This window comes from Sus scrofa, chromosome 6 (genome assembly GCF_054392235.1).
Source record: "Sus scrofa isolate SSC_HxYL_T2T_F1_AM1 chromosome 6, Sscrofa_HxYL_maternal_Yorkshire_Landrace_v2.0, whole genome shotgun sequence".
In the NCBI taxonomy this organism is placed as follows: domain Eukaryota; kingdom Metazoa; phylum Chordata; class Mammalia; order Artiodactyla; family Suidae; genus Sus; species Sus scrofa.
Window position 1 is genome coordinate 39,868,708 of NC_139388.1, and position 18,408 is coordinate 39,887,115.

At 40.3% G+C, this 18,408-nt stretch overlaps 1 long non-coding RNA gene across 1 annotated transcript in view; it reads left to right on the forward strand.

The window, feature by feature from the left end:
* Window positions 1-1,627: 1,627 nt before the first annotated feature.
* LOC106510507 (uncharacterized) overlaps window positions 1,628-18,408 on the forward strand; it is a 35,220-nt gene continuing 18,439 nt past the window's right edge. Inside the window, exon 1 of the long non-coding RNA XR_014805963.1 lies at window positions 1,628-1,758. This is a non-coding gene — a long non-coding RNA (uncharacterized LOC106510507). The remainder of the gene's footprint in view (window positions 1,759-18,408) is intronic.

Sequence of the window (18,408 nt, forward strand, 5' to 3'; positions counted from 1 at the left end):
AAACCTCCCCTGGGGGGCAAAATGGCCCCAGTTAAGAGCTAGGGAAGAGTTTCCATTGTGGCTCAGTGGAAACGAATCTGACTAGGATCCCTGAGGATGCAGGTTCAATCCCTGGCCTCTCTCAGTGGATTAAAGATCTGGCATTGCTATGACCTGTGGTGTAGGCTGCAGACACAGCTCGGATCTGGTGTTGCTGTGGCTGTGGTGTAGGTCAGCAGCTGTAGCTCCGATTAGACCCCTAGCCTGGGAACCTCCATATGCCGTGGGTATGGCCCTAAAAAGAGAGAAGAAAGAACAAAAAGAAAAAGGCGCTAGGGCAACTGCCTTGAATGCAGGTTGTGAGATGGTCCATCACTCAGCTTTTGCTCTGGGTCAGAAAGAGGAATGCGCACCACCGCCCCCTTCTCCACCTGGGGTTGCAGAGTTCCATTTCACAGCACCTCAAAGGACAGAGGCGTATCCACAAAAACACACATCCATGCACAGAAGTGGGGAGATTGTCCTGGCTTTTGGCTGAGACCCAGAATCCTGTCCTGACACAGCCTTTGCTACATAGGTCCCTGAGAGCTCAGAGAACATGACAAATGTGAAATTTTTAGGTGGAGCTTTGGCCCCAATTCCAAAGGGGCCCCGATTCCAAAGGGGCCCCGATCCCCTGCGCCCTTGGTAGGACTGGGAGGGGGGCTCCCTTTACCAAGTGTAGCCCTGTCTGTCTTTTTCCCTCTGTCTGGGTCCAGGCCTGTTAAGCACTTAAAGTGGAGACACATGGTTCCAGAGGAAGGCAAGGGAGAGAAGCAGGCAAGGCAGAGGGCGCTTTCCTCCCTAAGGTCTTGGACTGGTCTCGTCCTCCTGTTTAGTAGAACTGGGAGCAGCCCCCGAGGTCTTGTGTGTCAGCCTCTAGGACTAAGGAGTGAGATTTCCACTCCCGGGTAGCGAGGCCCCTATGGGGCCTTCCCCGGCAGTCCCTTCCCCCAAATCCTCTGCTTTATCTCTTCTCTGAAGTAGAACATGTTATCTTGTTGGAGGTTTACAGGAACATCATGACCTGCCCTCTGTGGACAGCTGCGAGGATAAAGAACATTTCTGCACAAAGAAGTTTGCAACAAGTAACCATGCCCCTCCCTCACTTTGCCTTCATTTTTTCTTTTTGTCTTTTGTTTTTTGTGATTTCTTGGGCTGCTCCCGCAGCATGTGGAGGTTCCCAGGCTAGGGGTCGAATCGGAGCTGTAGCCACTGGCCTACGCCAGAGCCACAGCAACGCCAGGGATCCGAGTTGCATCTGTGACCTACACCACAGCTCACAGCAATGCCGGATCCTTAACCCACTGAGCGAGGCCAGGGATCAAACCCGCAACCTCATGGTTCTTAGTCAGATTTGTTAACCACTGAGCCACGATGGGAACTCCTCGCTTTGCCTTTAAAAATGCTTTGTAATTTTGGTTCGGGGAAGTTGGCAGACTTTTGGTGCCCAAGGTACCCAGTCTCCTTGCTTGGCCCTGCAGTAAACCTTTGTCTGCCCCCAATTCTCAAACTCTCTGCTCAAACATTTCGGTTTGTTTGGCCTCTCTGTGCACCCCCTAGAAGTCTGTGCCCATGTTGGGTTGGCCCAGCTCGGGTGGCCCCTTTCCGGGCCTGAGCCCACTTCACTCCAGGGATCTTGGAGGAGCTGTCCCTGGCAGGCACCAGTGGCCCACATTCGGAGACTGTTTGATGCCGAGAAACATGCAGAGCTGTAGTCCACATGTGGTGTAACTGCGGGTAAGTCACTCAGCTTGCAGCAGGTTGGGAACTCTCTCCACTGTATTTGGGCTGCTTCCCTTGTGGGAGGGGATCCCCTTTGGGCTTGTTCTCTTTTGAGAACTGGGCCAGTCTGGAGGTTTCCTCCACTTGGAAGTGGAAGTGGAATTTTAGATCACACCTCCTCTGATTTGCTGTCTGTATGACCATAGCTTATTTGCTGTTTGTGGTTTGTGTGTATCATTTTAGGGTGAGTCCTTAGTGGTTCAGTCTCTCTTTTTGGAGCCAGGCCTCTCTGGAGGCCTCTGTCTGGGAGTGGGAGTGAAAATGTAGCTTCTGGGGTCCCCCTCATCTGACCCTGTGTTGTCTGTGTGCGTGGTATAGTACTTGGGTTGGTCGGTTGAGCCCTCTTTGGTAACTGGGCTTGCCTATGATGAGGCAAGTTATCCTTTCCTATTGTATTATTGGGTTTTGCCCGTGGCAGAGTGTTGATTGGGATTTTCCCTTTGCAGTGGATGGGATTCTCCCTTTTTGGTGCTAGGGACCTGTGATCCTGAGAGACTCTTTTGCATTGCTTTTATCTGATATTTGATAACACCTGCCATGATAATCAGAGCTCTGTTCCATTTGATAGTCCCCCTAAGGTCATTTTGCAAAACTAAGAGATCTTAGTATGCTTCTAGAAGAGAAGAGAGAGAAGATTTTTTAAAATACTGCATGGCCACTGTATTCTTTAGACTCTGGAGAAAATTGTTTAAGACGAAACTCTTGAAATTCCAAATCTGGTTCTGTCTGCATATGCAGTTAGAGAAAGCTGGCTTGATGACTTCACTTAGGTGTATTAGAAATTAAATAAAATCTTGTTATATATGTTACCAATTTGTCAAGAAAAATAGCTTGGTGTGATGAAATTTTATGAGTAATTAAATATAAGCGAGATAAAAGTTTTTAGGTAAACACTGTAGGAATAATTTTTTTTTAAATGTCTATCTAAAATACTTTCTCCAGGAGTTCCCATCCTGGAGCAGCAGAAACGAATCCAACTGGAAACATGAGGTTATGGGTTCGATCCCTGGCCTCGCTCAGTGGGTTAGGGATTTGGTGTTGAGTGCTTAGAATGCTGCTTTTGATAACAGATTGTGAACTTCTTTGCCTTTAAGTGATCTGTATTTGCTTTTAAGTATTCATCGTGAACTGTGATTCTATCTGACCAAATGTTTTTAAAACTGCTATTTTTGACAAACTTCCTATCGAATTCTGATTAAAGTTTTTTTTTTTCCAGCTAAATTTTGGTTGTCAGAGGGTCCCTGAGGCATCTCAAGAAAAAATACATACACATATATATTTAACTAGGATTAGTTGGTGTGCTAAATTACACAGAAACTATTGTCAAATGAGTGATAAGCTTCCTCAGGTTATACAGTATGAATAAATGTTATTAATATAGATGTTCTAGAAATTATACAAGATTTCTGAAATCTGGATGCATCCTGATATGTTATAATTTTAGTTATCATCTTAAACTTTTGTATGTTGGGAGTTCAGTTGTGGTGCAGCGGGAGCAAATCCGACTAGGAACCATGAGGTTGTGGCTCCAATCGCCGGCCAGACTCAGTGGGTTAAAGAGCTGGTGTTGCCATGAGCTGTGGTGTAGGTTGCAGATGTAGCTTGTATCTGGCGTTGCTATGGCTGTGGTGTAAGTTGACAGCTGTAGCTCCAATTCGACTCCTAGCCTGGGAACCTCCATATACTGCAAATGCGGCCCTAAAAAATGTTGTATGTCCCAGCAACTTGAAGCATTGTGATCAGATCTTTAACCTTGTTGTTTTTAGTCTTTAATAGTTAAGCTTATACTTTGCAAAACTGTTGCATTTTCAAGAAGGACCTTTTTCAAAAACAAGTTTCAGATAACTTTTAGGTCATTTGGCTAAACTAGGTAAGATATTTTGAAAGTCTTAATCGAAACTGGTTTTCATTGATAAGAGGGATTGGTTGTGCAAACTAACAAATGGTGATGATTTTTGATTTTGCCTGAGATGTTACTGGCTTTGATCTGTATTTTTTTTAGATGTGGGGAAATCTTTTCCCCTTGGGCCAGCTGTGACTTGCAGTAGTTTGGTGGATTATACCCTTGTGGGCAGAGTCGAAGTGTTTGTCCTCTCTTTCTGCCTAACCTCTGCAGGGATTGGAAATTCTTAGATTCCCAACAGCTTTTTCAGGTAAATTAGAGAGGCCACCTTCTAATAAGAGGAAAAAAAAAGGCGTTTTGGGGACCTTAAAAAAGGGAGGACTTCACCCAAACCTGTAAGGTGAAATCTCATAGTTCCTTGGCATGGCTGTCTTGGCCCTGAGAGACCTTTTAAAATTTCAGTCTGAGACTCCTTATGAAAGAAATTCCAGCATAGCCAATTCAAAGGAGTAAATTATGGTCATCTAATTGTACCTATTTTGAAAACAAACTAATCTTAATTTGGCTGTATTTGATTTTAAAATGAGGGTATTTTTAGAGAGAAAGGGACTATTTCAATGAATATCAAATTCTGGTTCTGTTAATTGAAGTTGGAATATACTGTTTAAGACCTACCTTCCAGAGAGTTCCTTCATTATAGCTGCAGAAGTATGTCAACATGCTTGTTTAATCTTGGGAATCTAGTATCGGTATGACAGTCTGAAAGTTAATAGATAGGGGAACTGAAATCAAAAGCCTAAGTTCAATTACAAATTAGATGCAACAGAGCTAAGTCAGTTTCAAATAATTGTAGATAAAGAAGGAAGGAGAATTGTGCTATTTATTAAAGATTCAAAGAAATATTCCCAGCCCAAGGCCAATCTGTTCCATGCCATACTTGCCCTTCATTGCCCCAGTTTAGCAGGAAGTAGCCAGAGTGGTCATTGCCTCTTTCGCTATAAGATAGTGGAATGGACATTGACAGTGGGGAACTGTGGTAGGAAGTAGAAGATCTGGTTCTATATTAGATCTGTTTCTTTTAGTTTAGCCTTTGTATATTATCCTACACACCACAGCCCATCTCAGGGAACAAGGCCACTGTGCTTGATTGTTAAACTAAAATAACTTTTTTCAGCTCACAGGGACCATCCTGTGCATGGCTGTGCTGGAAAGAAGAAATTAACACATCCTCTCTGAAACCAGGAGATATTTGCAACAACTTATGACTTATATTGCCTGTTTTACAAAATTGTTGTTTCTTGCATAAACAAAGGTGTAACTGAGCCTCTGATAATACATAATTCAATATGAGATCCATGATTGTAATCATGTAACTCTGGATGTGGGAAGAAGCAACAAGCAGGAATATTTTCCTAGACCATAATAGACTAGTAAGACAGGTGGTCCAGGTGGCTACTGTTAATAAGGCCTAGTCCAGTAATAGCACACTGAGTGGCCCATCCATGAAATCTTTGCCAGACATAGGAATGAGCATTCATAGCACCATGGTCATGAAATGCCCCCCAAACCATGGTCAAGTTTATGACACTGAAGGGGCCCTGCCAACTAAAAAGTGGCACTTGCCATCTGCCCCTAGAAGGATTAGGTCAATAGCCACTGCAGTCACTGACCTTCAGCATCCCCTGAAAGGAATACAGGAATGAGACCCTCTGTGCTCTGGGAAAAACTGACAGAACAGGCCTTCAGACAGATATTTTCAGAAGATTTCATAAGCCCAAATTCTTCCATCTTCTCATATCTAGAAAAGCGCTAAAATGGTGATATCTGCTTCGGCCATTGAGGAGAGGAATACATTTGGAAGTAAAAAGGGAGTGGAGATGTCAGACCCAGATGCCACTGGCCACTCTCAAAGCGGTGTCTGCTGGTACAACTGAGCAGGACCCTGTGGGTACCTCTGTCAAGTTTATCATTAACCTCTCTTATTCCTTTTCTTGTTTAACATTTGTTCTCCTCAACATTGAGGAGAATCAAAGAAAAGGGGGGAATTATAACCAAGCAGGACCCCATGGGGCCTTTCTGGGCAGTCCCTTCCCCCATATCCTCTGCTTCAGCTCTGCCTGAAATAGAACACGTGTCTTGCTGGAGAGTTACAGGAAACTCATGACCTGACCTCTGTGGACAGCTGAAAGAACAAAGGATTTCTGCAGCAATAAGTTTACAACAACCAACCATGCCCCTCCCTCACTGTGCCTTTAAAAATGTCTTGTAGTTTTGGTTTGGGGAGTTGGGGATATTTGGGTGGCACAAGTCACCTGTCTCCTTGCATGGCTCTGCAGTAAACCTTTCTCTGCTCCAAACTTCAACATTTTGGTTTGTTTGACCTCACTGTGTGTTGGGCACACAGACGTGGGCTAACATGGGGGCAGATCACCCCCAAGGATGAATGCCATTAACTCCTTCTCTCCCTGGACGAGCACAGCTCTCCTCACATCAAGCAGAGTCTGTTCCCTGTCCCTGAATCTGAGCTGCCATGTGACTTGCTTAGTCCAGTCAAATGTGACAGAAGTGATATTCTGCCAGTTCTAGCTCTTGCTGTTCAAAGGACTAGTAGCTTTTGCTTCCTCTTTCTTGGAAGTCAGCTGTCATGCAAGAAACCTTGAGACTGTCAGGCTGGGAGGAAGATAGATTAGTTGTGTTGGGTGGCCACCCACGTGGAAAGAAAGAGACACCAGGCCTGTCTCCAATTTTAGCCCCCTCCACTTAAACGCTAGACAGGGGAGGGTATGCTGTGAGCTTCTAAATTTTCTTGTAGATTACTTATATTTCTCTAAGAGAACAATCATAAATAAATAAATAAAGAGTTTTATTTATTTATTTTGAATTCTTATACCTTTTATTTCTTTTCTTTGCTTATTGAACTAGATGGATCTCTGTTGAGTAAGATTGGGAAGGGTAGTGAGAATGTATAATCCTGCCTTGTCTCATCCTTTAAGGAATAGCATTTAATGTTTCACTATTAAGATGACTTCATTGTAGGTTTTTCATAGATATTCTTTCACTCAGATTGAGGAATTTATGTTTTAGTCCCAGTTTTCAGAGTTTTCTTCACAAATTTTTTATTTTGATAATGAATTGAACTTCTTTTATAAAGATATGGCTGTTTAGATTTTCTGTTTCTTTTTGTTTTGTTTTGCAAAGTCGTATTTTTCAATAAAATTTTTTATTTCATTTAAGTTTTTGAATTTATTGACATCACCATATGCTTTAATATTTTTGGAGTCTGCAATGATATCCCCTTCTTTCATTTATAATAGTAATAATTTATTTTTTTCTTGCTTTTTATTATTCATCTTTAAAAAGATGAAACTTTTGACTATATTTTCTTTATTTTATATTTCTATTATATTGAAGTTTGCTCTATTTACATTAGTTCCTGCCTTCTATTTGCTACTTCCTATAAATGTTCATGTAAAATATAAGAATTTTCAGTTACCTTGAATCATTTGCTTTTCTTTTTCTAGGCTTTTAAAGTGGAAGCTTAGATTGTTTCAAAGGCCATCTTCTTTGCTAATATAATCAGCATGGAAACCTATGCATTCCACTCAAAGAATTGCTTAAGCTGCATCTCACAAAACTTCATATGCCTTATTTTCATTAGTATTCTGTTTAAAATATTTTAGAATTTCTGTTTCTCATATAATTCTCCATGGTTCTCTTGCATATCTGCACATCTTGCAAATAGAGACATTGGCATTGAATAGTAGTTAGATAATAGAGATAGCATCTCTCTGGGCAGAAGAAAGATTTGTTTGTTGTTTAATATAATAAAGATATCTCCCTTTAAGGAAAGGTTGGACAGGTTTGCTTTCAGGGTTTTCTAAGCTCAGAGTTCCTCAAGCATCACAGAAAACCTGGGCTGCTCCACATCTACCCCATGGAACAGGAGGGACAGTGGGAGAGCTTAGGTGAACAGGAAGCTGATGCTGCTTGTTATTACTTTGTCTCTAACTGAGGAGTATTGTATCCTCTGCCAGCATGAAACTGTGGCAGGCTAACTTGGCAGCTGCAAGCAGGATAAAAGCTCAGACAATGTTTTGCCAATTTTTCTTGGGATTTTTTTTCCTTTGACTCATGCATTAGTTAGAAGCAGTTGTTTAATTTCCAAATATTTGGTACATTTATGGGTATTTTATTCATATTGATTTCTAATTTAATATTGTTATGGTCAGAGAACACACAAATGAGAACTCAACCCTTTAAATCCACTGAGACTTATTTTATGCCCCAGCATATTATATCCAAGTGACTGTTTCATATGCACATGAACAAGATATATATTTGCATTTATGGTTGTAATATCTATTGTTAATCAGCCAATTGTTAATGTGCTTAAATTTTCTAGTGTTTTACCATTTTATGTAATTGTTTTATCAATTGCTGAAAAAGAATTCCTAAATTCTCCAACCATGAGCATGAATTTGTCAATTTCTCCCTTTAATTCTGTCAATATTTTCTATATATATCTTGAAATTCTATATTTAGGATTATTATGTCTTCCTGATGAATTGATCTTGTAGTCATTATGAAATGTATCTGGTAATATTCCTTGTTTTTTTTTTTTTTTTTTTTTTTTTTTTTAGGGCTGCACCTGTGGAACATGGAAGTTCCCAGGCTAGGGGTTGAATTGGAGCTACAGCTGCTGACCTATGTCACACCCAAGTGGGATCCAAGCTGCATCTTCAACTTACACCACAGCGCACAGCAGTATCAGATCCCCAAACCACTGAGCGAGGCCAGGGATAGAACCTGTGTCTTCATGTATACTAGTAGGATTCGTTTCCAATGTTAAACAATGGGAACTCCTCTGAGATCTATTTTGACATGAATAGAGCCTCAGTTTTCTTGGGTTTATTATTTGCATTTAATATCGGCTTACACCTTATACTTAAAATAATCTGATTTTGTGTATGAAGCATGTCATGTGTAGGTAGAATAGTGTTGGGTGTTGCAATTTTTTTTTTTTTTTTTGCTTGTGCTTTCCTGTGGCATAAGGAGGTTCCCAGGCTAGGGATCCATTAGGAGCTACAGCTGCCAGCCTACACCACAGCCACAGAAAGCCAAATCTGAGCCACATCTGCGACCCACACCACAGCTAACCACAATGCCAGATCCTTAACCCACTGAGCTAAGCCAGTGATTGAATCCACGTCCTCATGGATCCTAGTCGGGTTTGTTAACCACTGAGCCACGAAGGAAACATTTTTATGTCTAGTATGTTGCATTTTTATATCTACTATGACTATTACTGCATTTTAACTGGAATGTTCAGCATATTTACATTAAATATAATTACTGATATGGTTGGGTTTAAGTGATCATCTTGCTGTTTGCTTTCCTAGTTTTTGCAACTGGTTTTGTTTACTTGTTTGTTTGTTCTTTCTTTCTCTTTCTTTCTTTCTTTCTTTTTCTTTCTTTCTTTCTTTCTTTCTTTTTCTTTCTTTCTTTCTTTCTTTCTTTCTCTCTCTCTCTCTCTCTTCCTTCCTTCCTTCCTTCCTTCCTTCCTTCCTTCCTTCCTTCCTTCCTTCCTTCCTTCCTTTCTTTCTTTCTTTCTTTCTTTCTTTCTTTCTTTCTTTCTTTCTTTCTTTCTTTCTTTCTTTCTTCTTTCTTTCTTTCTTTCTTTCTTTCTTTCTTTCTTTCTTCTTTCTTTCTTTCTTTCTTTCTTTCTTTCTTTCTTTCTTTCTTTCTTTCTTTCTTTTTCATATGGATCAATCACACATTTTCTAGTGTTTCATTTTATCTGTTGATGTTTTAACTAAACTTCATTGTATATTCTGAGTGTTACTGTATACATACCAGTACATGTAAATACAAAAACTTTCCACAGTAAAACTCTTCCTCTTCTATGGTCCTTTATGCTATTGTGGCATGTATTATGCATCTGTGCACATAATAAATGATAAAATACAATGTTATTCTTCCTGGTTTAAACAGTCAATTATTTAAAAGATTAGTTTTAAAATTATCACACAGTAGAATTGACACTTTTTTGTATATTTTTCTTTAATTTTTTTTTGTTGTTTTTTAGGGCTGCACTGGCAAGATATGGAAGTTCCCAGGCTAGGGGTGGAATTGGAGTTACAGCTGCTGGACTCTGCCACAGCCACAGCAATGCTGAATCGGAGACAAGTTTGCAAGCTACACCACAGCTCATGGCAACACTGGGATCCCTAACCCACTGAGCAAGGCCAAGGATAGAACCCAGATCTTCAAAGATTCTAGTCAGATTCATTTCTGCTGTGCCACAACATGAACTCCTTTTCATTAATTTTTCATTTTAGTATCAAGGTAAAGTACAATATTATAAGTTACAGAAGTATGGTATAGTGATTCATAATTTTAAAAGGTTATACTTCATTTATAGTTATTACAAAATATTGGCTATATTCCCTGTGTTGTACAGTATATTCTTGTAGCTTGTTTTATACTTAATAGTTTGTACCTCTTAATCCCCTCTCCCTCTACTGCCCTGTCCCTCTTTTGCAGATCTAAAAAATATTGCTATGATCTATGTCAGAGTGTTTTGTCTATGTTTTCTTCTAGGAGTTTTATGGTTTCTGTTCTTTTGTTTAGGTCTTCAATCCATTTGGAGTTTATTTTGTACATGGTGTTAAAGAATGTTCTAATTTCATTTTATTACATGTAGCTGTCCAGTTTTCCCAGCACCACTTATTGAAGAGACTGAATTTTCCCCATTGCACAGTCTTGCCTCCTTTGTAATTGACACTTTTTTTTTTTGATGTGCAGATCCATGACTGTTAATACTGCTGTAGAGTTGTGTAACCACCACCATGGTCAGGACTCAAAAGTTCCAAAACTTTCCTTGTGTTGTTTCTTTGCATCCCAACCCTTGCCAAGCACTATCTGTCTTCATCAATAGAGTTTTTTATTTTGGAGACTGTCCTATAGATAGTATGTAACCTTTGGATACTGGCTACTTTGGCTTAGCATTCACATTGTTGAATGCATCAATAGTTGGTTACTTTTATTGCTAAGCAGTATTCTGTTATATGAATGTGCCATGGTTTTCACATCCATTCAGGTGGAGGGTTCTGGGCATATGGGGGCTGAGCTAGGAAAAAGATCTGCCCATGAGGGGCAGTAACACACAACAAACTTTAGTAGGTGATGCTTTAACAAGATTTTCTGAGACAGTCTCAGAGCAGGACGTTGTCCTGAGGCTTATGGCGAACAGGGCGCCACCTTCTAGAAAGGGAGGAGAATGTGAAAACTCCCAGGGGGGAAGGGGCTGGAGAGGGGGCTCATGTGTCTAGGTGATGTTGCTTAGCATCATGGCAGGGAGTCTCTGGGTCAGAGGACCCCAAAAGGCAGCAGCAGCCCAGGGCCTTCTAAAGGGCACTGTCATATCAATAGTTAACATCTGTTGAGTGAGGTTTTGCAGGGTATGCAAAGCAGGCTCTAAATGGCTAAGAATTTGCTTGTTTGAGTTATTTTTAAAATAATTGCCTGTGTATACATTTGAGTTTATTGCAGGTGGGCTTTTGAGCTAACTGGTCTCAACCTGCAATAAAGAAATAAACAACCTAGGGGACAAAATACAGAGGCCAGCTTTGGTTATTTATATAACAATTTATCCATTGAATATTTAGGTTGTTTCCAGTTAGCAATCATGAATAGAGCTTCTATAAACATTCTTATAGAGATTTTGGTATGAACTCAAATTTCCATTTTTCTAGAGTAAATATGTAGTTATAAAAACTGATGAGTCATATGATAAATATATGTTTTAACTTTATGAGAAACTGACAGATATCCAGAGGAGCTGTACCATTTTGCATTTCCACAAGCAATATTTAAAGGTGCTGGTTGCTCTGTTGCATCACTTGGTATTGTCAGGTATGGGCATTATTTTTTAACTTAGCCATTGTAATAGGTTTGTAGTGGACAGCATCATGATTTTGACTTGCATTTCCCTAGTGACTAATGATGTTGAGCATCTTTTCACATGCTTGTTTGTCTTCCTTAAATCTTCTTTGGCATAGTATCTGTTCAAGTTTTCACCAATTTTTTCTTTCTTTCTTCCTTTCTTTTTTTTTTTTTTTTTTTTTTTTTTTGCTGCATCTGTGGCACATGGAAGTTCCTGGGCCAGGGATTGAATCTGATCCACAGCTGCAGCAATGCTAGATCCTTAATCACTAGGCCACCAGGGAACTCCTTTTCATCAATTTTTTTTAATGTCCACACTCTCAGCATATGGAAATTTCCAGGCCAGAGATGGAATCTGAGTTGCAGCTGTGACTTGAGCCATTATAGTGATAAAACCAGATCTTTAACTGCTAGGCTATCAGGGAACTCATACCAATTTTATTTTCAACCACAAAACACATTTTGGAGCACTCAGGAGGAAAAGAATATTTTACCCTATTTCCTCAGATTTTTTTTTTTCCTTTTATGATGCATTTTCAGCATATGGAAGTTCCCAGGCTAGGGGTTGAATTGGAGCTACAGCTGCTGGACTAAGCCACAACAACACGGGATCCGAGCTGTGTCTGCAACTTACACCACAGCTCACAGCAGGGCTGGATCCCTGACCCAGTGAGCGAGGTCAGGGATCAAACCTGAATCTTCGTGGATACTAGTTGGATTTGTTTCTGCTGTGCCACAACAGGAAGTCCCCTTCAGATATTTTCAATTTCTGTTTCTCTTCTTTAATTTACGCTCTTTTAAGTTTCTGGTAACACTTTCTTTGTGTCTGATGAACTTTAGCAATTCTCATAGAGTAGATTTGATGGCAGTGAATTCTTAGTCCTTTAACTGAGAATGTCTTTATTTCACCTTTTAAAAAGAGACGTAATTCACACATCATAAAATTCACTTTCTTAAAGCATACAGTTTGGTGGGTTTTAGTATATTGACGAAATTGTGGGACCACCATCACTATCTGATTCTAGGACAGTTTTATTGCCCCAAATAAGTCCTATACACATTAGCAGCCTATATGCATTCTCCTCTTCCCCCTGCCCCTGACAACCAATAATCCGCTTTCTGTCTTTATCAACTTGCCTCTTCTGAATGTTTCATATAAATGAAACTGTAGAATGTGTGGCCTTTTCGATCTGGCTTCTTTCACTTCACAAAGTCTTTCATTTTCAACCATATTGTAGTGAGTATCAGTATGTAATTCCTTGTTATGGCTGAGTAATATTTTATTGTATGGATGTAACACATTTTGTTTATCCATTCATCAACTGATGGACACTTGGGTTCTTTCCACTTTTCAGCCATTATGAATAATGTTGCTATGAATATTCATGTACAAGTTTTTATGTGAACATATGTCTTCATTTCTCTTGGGTGTATACCTAGGAGTGGAATTACTGGGTCATATGGCAACTCTATGCTTAACATTTTGAGGAACTGCTAAACTGTTTTCCAAAATGGTTGCAGTATTTTACATTCCCACAAGCAATGTATGAGTGATCCAATTTCTCCATACTCACCAACATTTGTTATTGTCTCTCTTTTTTATTATAGCCACCCTTGTGGGTGTGCAGTGGTATCTCATTGTGATTTTCATTTGCATTTACTTAATAACCAGCAGCGCTGAGCATCTTTTCACATTCATCTTCATTTCTGAAGGATATTTTTCCTGGATATAGAATTCTTGGTTAGGAATTCCCTTGTGGTGAAGTGGGTTAAATATCTGGCATTGTCACTGCAGCAGCTCAGGTCACTGCTTTGGCACAGGTTCAATCCCTGGCTCTGGAATTTCCACATGCCATGGGTGAGGAAAAAAAAAAAAAGAATTCTTTGTTAATAGTTCTTTTATTTCAGCCTTCATGAGATAAGATGAGAAATTCACTGTCATTTGTATTATTTTCCCCTTTTAAGTGATGTAGTGTTTTTCTCTGGCCACTTTATGTATTTTTTCTTGTCTCTAGTTTTCAAAGTTTAATTGTGATGAGTCTATGTGTCTTTTTTTTTTTTTGAGTTTTCACTATTTAGGCTTCTCTGCTTTTTGCCAGTTGGGAGAGTTTTTATCCATTACTTCTTTAAATATTTTTTCTGCACTGAATGCTGTATCCTCTTCTTCTATGTCTTAGATAACAAATCCTGGACTTTTATTTTTGTCCCTCAGATTCCTTAGACCCTGTGAATTTTTATTTATTTATTTAAAAATTTATTTATTTATATATTTATTTTTTATTTTTTAATTCCGTGAATTTTTTAAATCAGTATTTTTTTCCTCTATTCAAACTGGATTCTATTGATCTTTAAGTTCACTGGTTCTTTCCTCTGTCATCTCCATCATGCTTTTGAACATATCCAATCAGTTTTAAAATTTCATATATATCTTAGTTCTAAATTTTCTATTTGGTTCTTTTATGTATTTTATATATTATCGCATATGTTTTATTTTTGACTGAGGCTTTCTATCTTTTGTTTCTTTTTAAGGTTATTTAAAGAGTATTCTGGTATGATCATTATTATCAAAATATTTGTCAGGTAAATTCAACTTCTGTGTTGGAATATTTCAGTGTTGAGTGAGTACCAACATCTCCTTGTTGGCATTTCTTTATTGTCTTCTCCTGTGTGATTTAAGATTTCCCTGGTTCTTCACCTGCCATGGGATTTTGGTTTGTATACTGGACATTTTTTTTTTTTTTTTGGTCTTTTTATTTTAGGGCTGCACCCTGGAAGTTCCCAGGCTAGGGACTGAATCAGAGCCACAGCTGCCCACCTATGCTACAGCCACAGCAACGCCAGATCTGAGCTATGTCTGTGAACTACACCACAGCTCATGGCAATGCCAGATCCTTAGCCCACTCAATGAGGCCAGCAATTGAACCCGTATCCTCATGGACACTGGTTGGGTTCATTACCATTGAGCCACAACAGGAACACCATGTCCTGGACAATTTGTATGCAACACTGTTTTTTGTTTTTGTTTTTGTTTTTGTTTTTCCAGAGGCACACATGCAGCATAGGAAAGTTCCCAGGCTAGGGGTCAAATCAGAGCTATAGCCACCAGCCTACACCATAGCCACAGCAACATAGGATCTGAGCCACATCTGCAACCTATACCACAGCTCACGGCAATGCCAGATACTTTAACCCACTGAACAAGGCCAGGGATTGAACCCTCATCCTTATGGATGCTAGTCATATTCATTACTGCTGAGTCACAAGGGCAACTCCACAATCCCAGGTCTTGTTTATGTCTTAGGGAGAATATTTTTGTCTTAGCAGACAATCAACATGATTAAGTTTTAGCTGTAAAATTCTGAGTAGTTTTATGGGATGTGGTTCAATATTAATTTCAAAGCCTTTGCACGCCTATGAGAATTTGTCCTACATACGCACCACCCAGTGACAGCCTTGGATGTGGGGAGTGGTCTATCTGTTAGTCTTGGTGGGCTGTTTAGAATCAAAATCATGCATGCATAGCTTTTGATCCCAGGAGTTTATAAGCAACTTAATGGCATTGTTCCCCAAGACCCTCCTATTCTGCAGTCTCTCTGGTAGCTTTTATTTCCCTGGGGCTCTCCTGTTTACTTCTCCAGCCAGAATTTCAGGATTTTTATTTACCTTGCTTTTACACCCAGTTTCTGAAAATATGGCTAAGATCAACCAGTTGGAAGGAGAGATGTAAACAGAATAAGAGGGATTTGCCCCCACCTTCTTGAGACTCTCCCTCTTCTGCCTAGATAGGAAGGCTCTTCTCTCTCAGAGTTTTAGGCTCCTGAGGGTTCTGGCTGTGACTGCTTCCATGCTAGAGACTCTTTCCTTCTCTTTGAGCCTGAACCAGAGGCTTTTCTTGGTGCTCTTTCTGTCCATCCTGTTTCTATTTTTAGATTGAAGGTTGCCTTGAGATCAAGCCAGGAGATACCAGAGAGAGAAATATTTACAAATAGAATATTGAGGAGTTCCTGTTGTGGCTCAGTGGGTTAAGAACCCAACTAGTATACATGAGGACGTATGTTCAATCCCTGGCCTCGCCTTGGGATCCTTGGTTAAGGATCTGGCTTTGCTGCAAGCTGTGGTGTAGGTTGTAAATGCAGCTGGGATTTGGTGTTGCTGTGGCTGTGGTATGGGCTGACAGGTGCAGCTCTGATTCAGCCCCTAGCCTGGGAAATTCCATATGCTGCAGGTGTGGCCCTAAAAAGAAAAATAAATAAATAAAATAGAATATTGAATAAAAGTGGAGAAACTTGACACCTTGTGTCAAACATGAGTTTAGTAAAAAAGCTTTACAGCTTTCATCTTTAAGAAGGATGTTCACTATAGCTGTTAAAGTAAATACCTTAAATCAAACTTTTATTCCTAGTTTGTTCATTATTAAGAGATGTTTTATCATTTGTATAGGCTGAATTCTACTGAATACTTTTTTTCACTTATATAATTCTTATTTGTTAACGTGGTGAGTTATACCAATGGATTTTTTTTTTTTTTTTTTTTTTGTCTTTTGTCTTTTTCGGGATGCACCTGTGGCATATGGAGTTTCCCAGGCTAGGGATCGAATCAGAGCTGTAGCAGCCGACCTACACCATAGCCATAACAATGCCAGATCCAAACCATGTCTACAACCTACACCACACCTCATGGCAATGCTTGATCCTTAACCTACTGAGCAAGGCCTGGGATCGAACCTGTGTCTTCATGGATACTAGTCAGGCTTGTTAACCACTGAGCTACCACGGGGACTACATCAATGGATTTTCTAATATGAGCCTCTTTGTATTCATGGGATAACGAACTCTTAAATTAGACTTAGATGAATGATAAAATTTATTACAAATTTTACATATGAATGAATTAACTTGTGAGCCTGAAGCTAATACATTGTAAATCAACTGTACCTCCATAAAATAAAAGTGTAAAAAAAAAAAAGAATGAATTAACTAAACTTGATAGTTACTTTTATTCGTCACTTTGACTGGATCAGAGTGCCCGGATATTTGGCTGAACATTAGGTGTTCTGGTGTCTGGAGTGTGCCTTAGAGGGTGCTTCCAGATGAAATGATCATTTGAATTGGCAGACTTGGTAAAGCAGTTTGTCCTTCTCAGAGTGGGTGAGTCTCATCCAGCTGTTGAGGCCCTAACCAGAACAAAGAGGCAGAGGAAGGAAGAATTGTGCTCCTCCTGCCAGGGTGCTGAGCTGGGTCTTCAATGTTCTTCTGCACGCAACACACCTGGTGCTCAGGCCTTCGGACCTGACTTTGAATCTGCATCACTAGCTCCTCTGGTTCTCAGGCCTTTGGACTCAGACAGAAAACACCACTGGCTTTCCTGGATGTGTGTCTCCAGTTTGCAGATGGCAAATTGTGGAACTTCTCAGCTTTCATAATTGTGTGAGCCAGTTCCTTATAACCTCCCTCCCTCTCTCTCTTTCTATGTACATAACAGAGAACAAACCTGAAATATACATGATGGCCCATTTTTAAGACTCTGCTCCCCAAGCTTGACTTTTAAAGATGCAACACCCTTGGTGTTCCCTGGTGGCCTATAAGGTTAAAGATCTGGTGTTGTCACTGCTGTGTCTTGGGTCACTGCTCTGGTGTGGGTTCAATCCCTGACATGGGGAAATTATGCATGCTGTTGCATGGCTGAAAAAAGATATAACACTCTTCCATTCATATAGAGTTTAAAAAGTTGCAGAAAAGAGATTAACATTTGTCTCGTTGGTGGTTTACAGGAACATCATGACCTGACCTACATGGACAGGTGCGAGAGGAAAGGATTCCAGCACCAAGAAGTTTGTATAATCAGCCACACCCTTTCCCCTCCTGGTACAAAAGAGGCCTGAATTTAAACTTGATGGTAAGATGGTTCTTTGGGACTCTAGTCCACCATCTTCTTGGCCTGCTGTCTTTTTGATTAAGAATAAGGGTCAAGGGTTTCAAAAGGCACCCAGAGGACCTCTGGCCATGACAGAGTCACTAGTACTAAACTTGCCTTCCCACCAAAACCCACTGTAGAGTTGGACAAAACATATGGAGCAACTGCCTTCAGGCACTGAACCACCCAGAGTGCAGAACTGTCATCATTGAGAGAAGAGAAACACATAAGATGAATCCAAAGAGGGCCCCAGCTTTCTTTCTCAGGGCATTTCTGATGCAATCAGCAAACTAGGCAAAATTGTGGATGTAAATTTATGGCGGAGGGGTCTCTGGTCTAATCTCATACACCAGATGTATGTATGTATGTATGTATTTACTTTTCATTTTTTTTCAATTATTTATTTATTTGTTTACTTCACGCCACATATAGAAGTTCCCAGGCTAGGGGGTCAAGTCAGAGCTATAGCTGCCAGCCTATGCCACAGCCATAGCAACAGGGTCTGAGCCTCGTCTGTGACCTACACCATAGCCCACAGCAACGCCAGATTCCTGACCCACTGAGTGAAGCCAGCGATCGAACCTGCATCATCATGGATACTAGTCAGATTCATTTCTGCTTCTCCACAACAGGAACTCTTCTTTTCTCCTTTTCTTTTTAGATACACATCTATGGCTATACCAGACTAGGAAGTTCCCAGACTAGGGGTGGCATCAGAGCTGCAGCTGCCAGCCTACACCACAACCACAGCCACAGCCACAGCCACAGCAATGCCAGATCTGAACCACACCTGCAACTGGCACCTTGTGGCAACACCAGATTCTTAATCCACTGAGCAAGGCCAGGGATTGAACTCACATCCTCATGGATACTAGTTGGGTTCTTAACCTCCTGAACCACAGCTG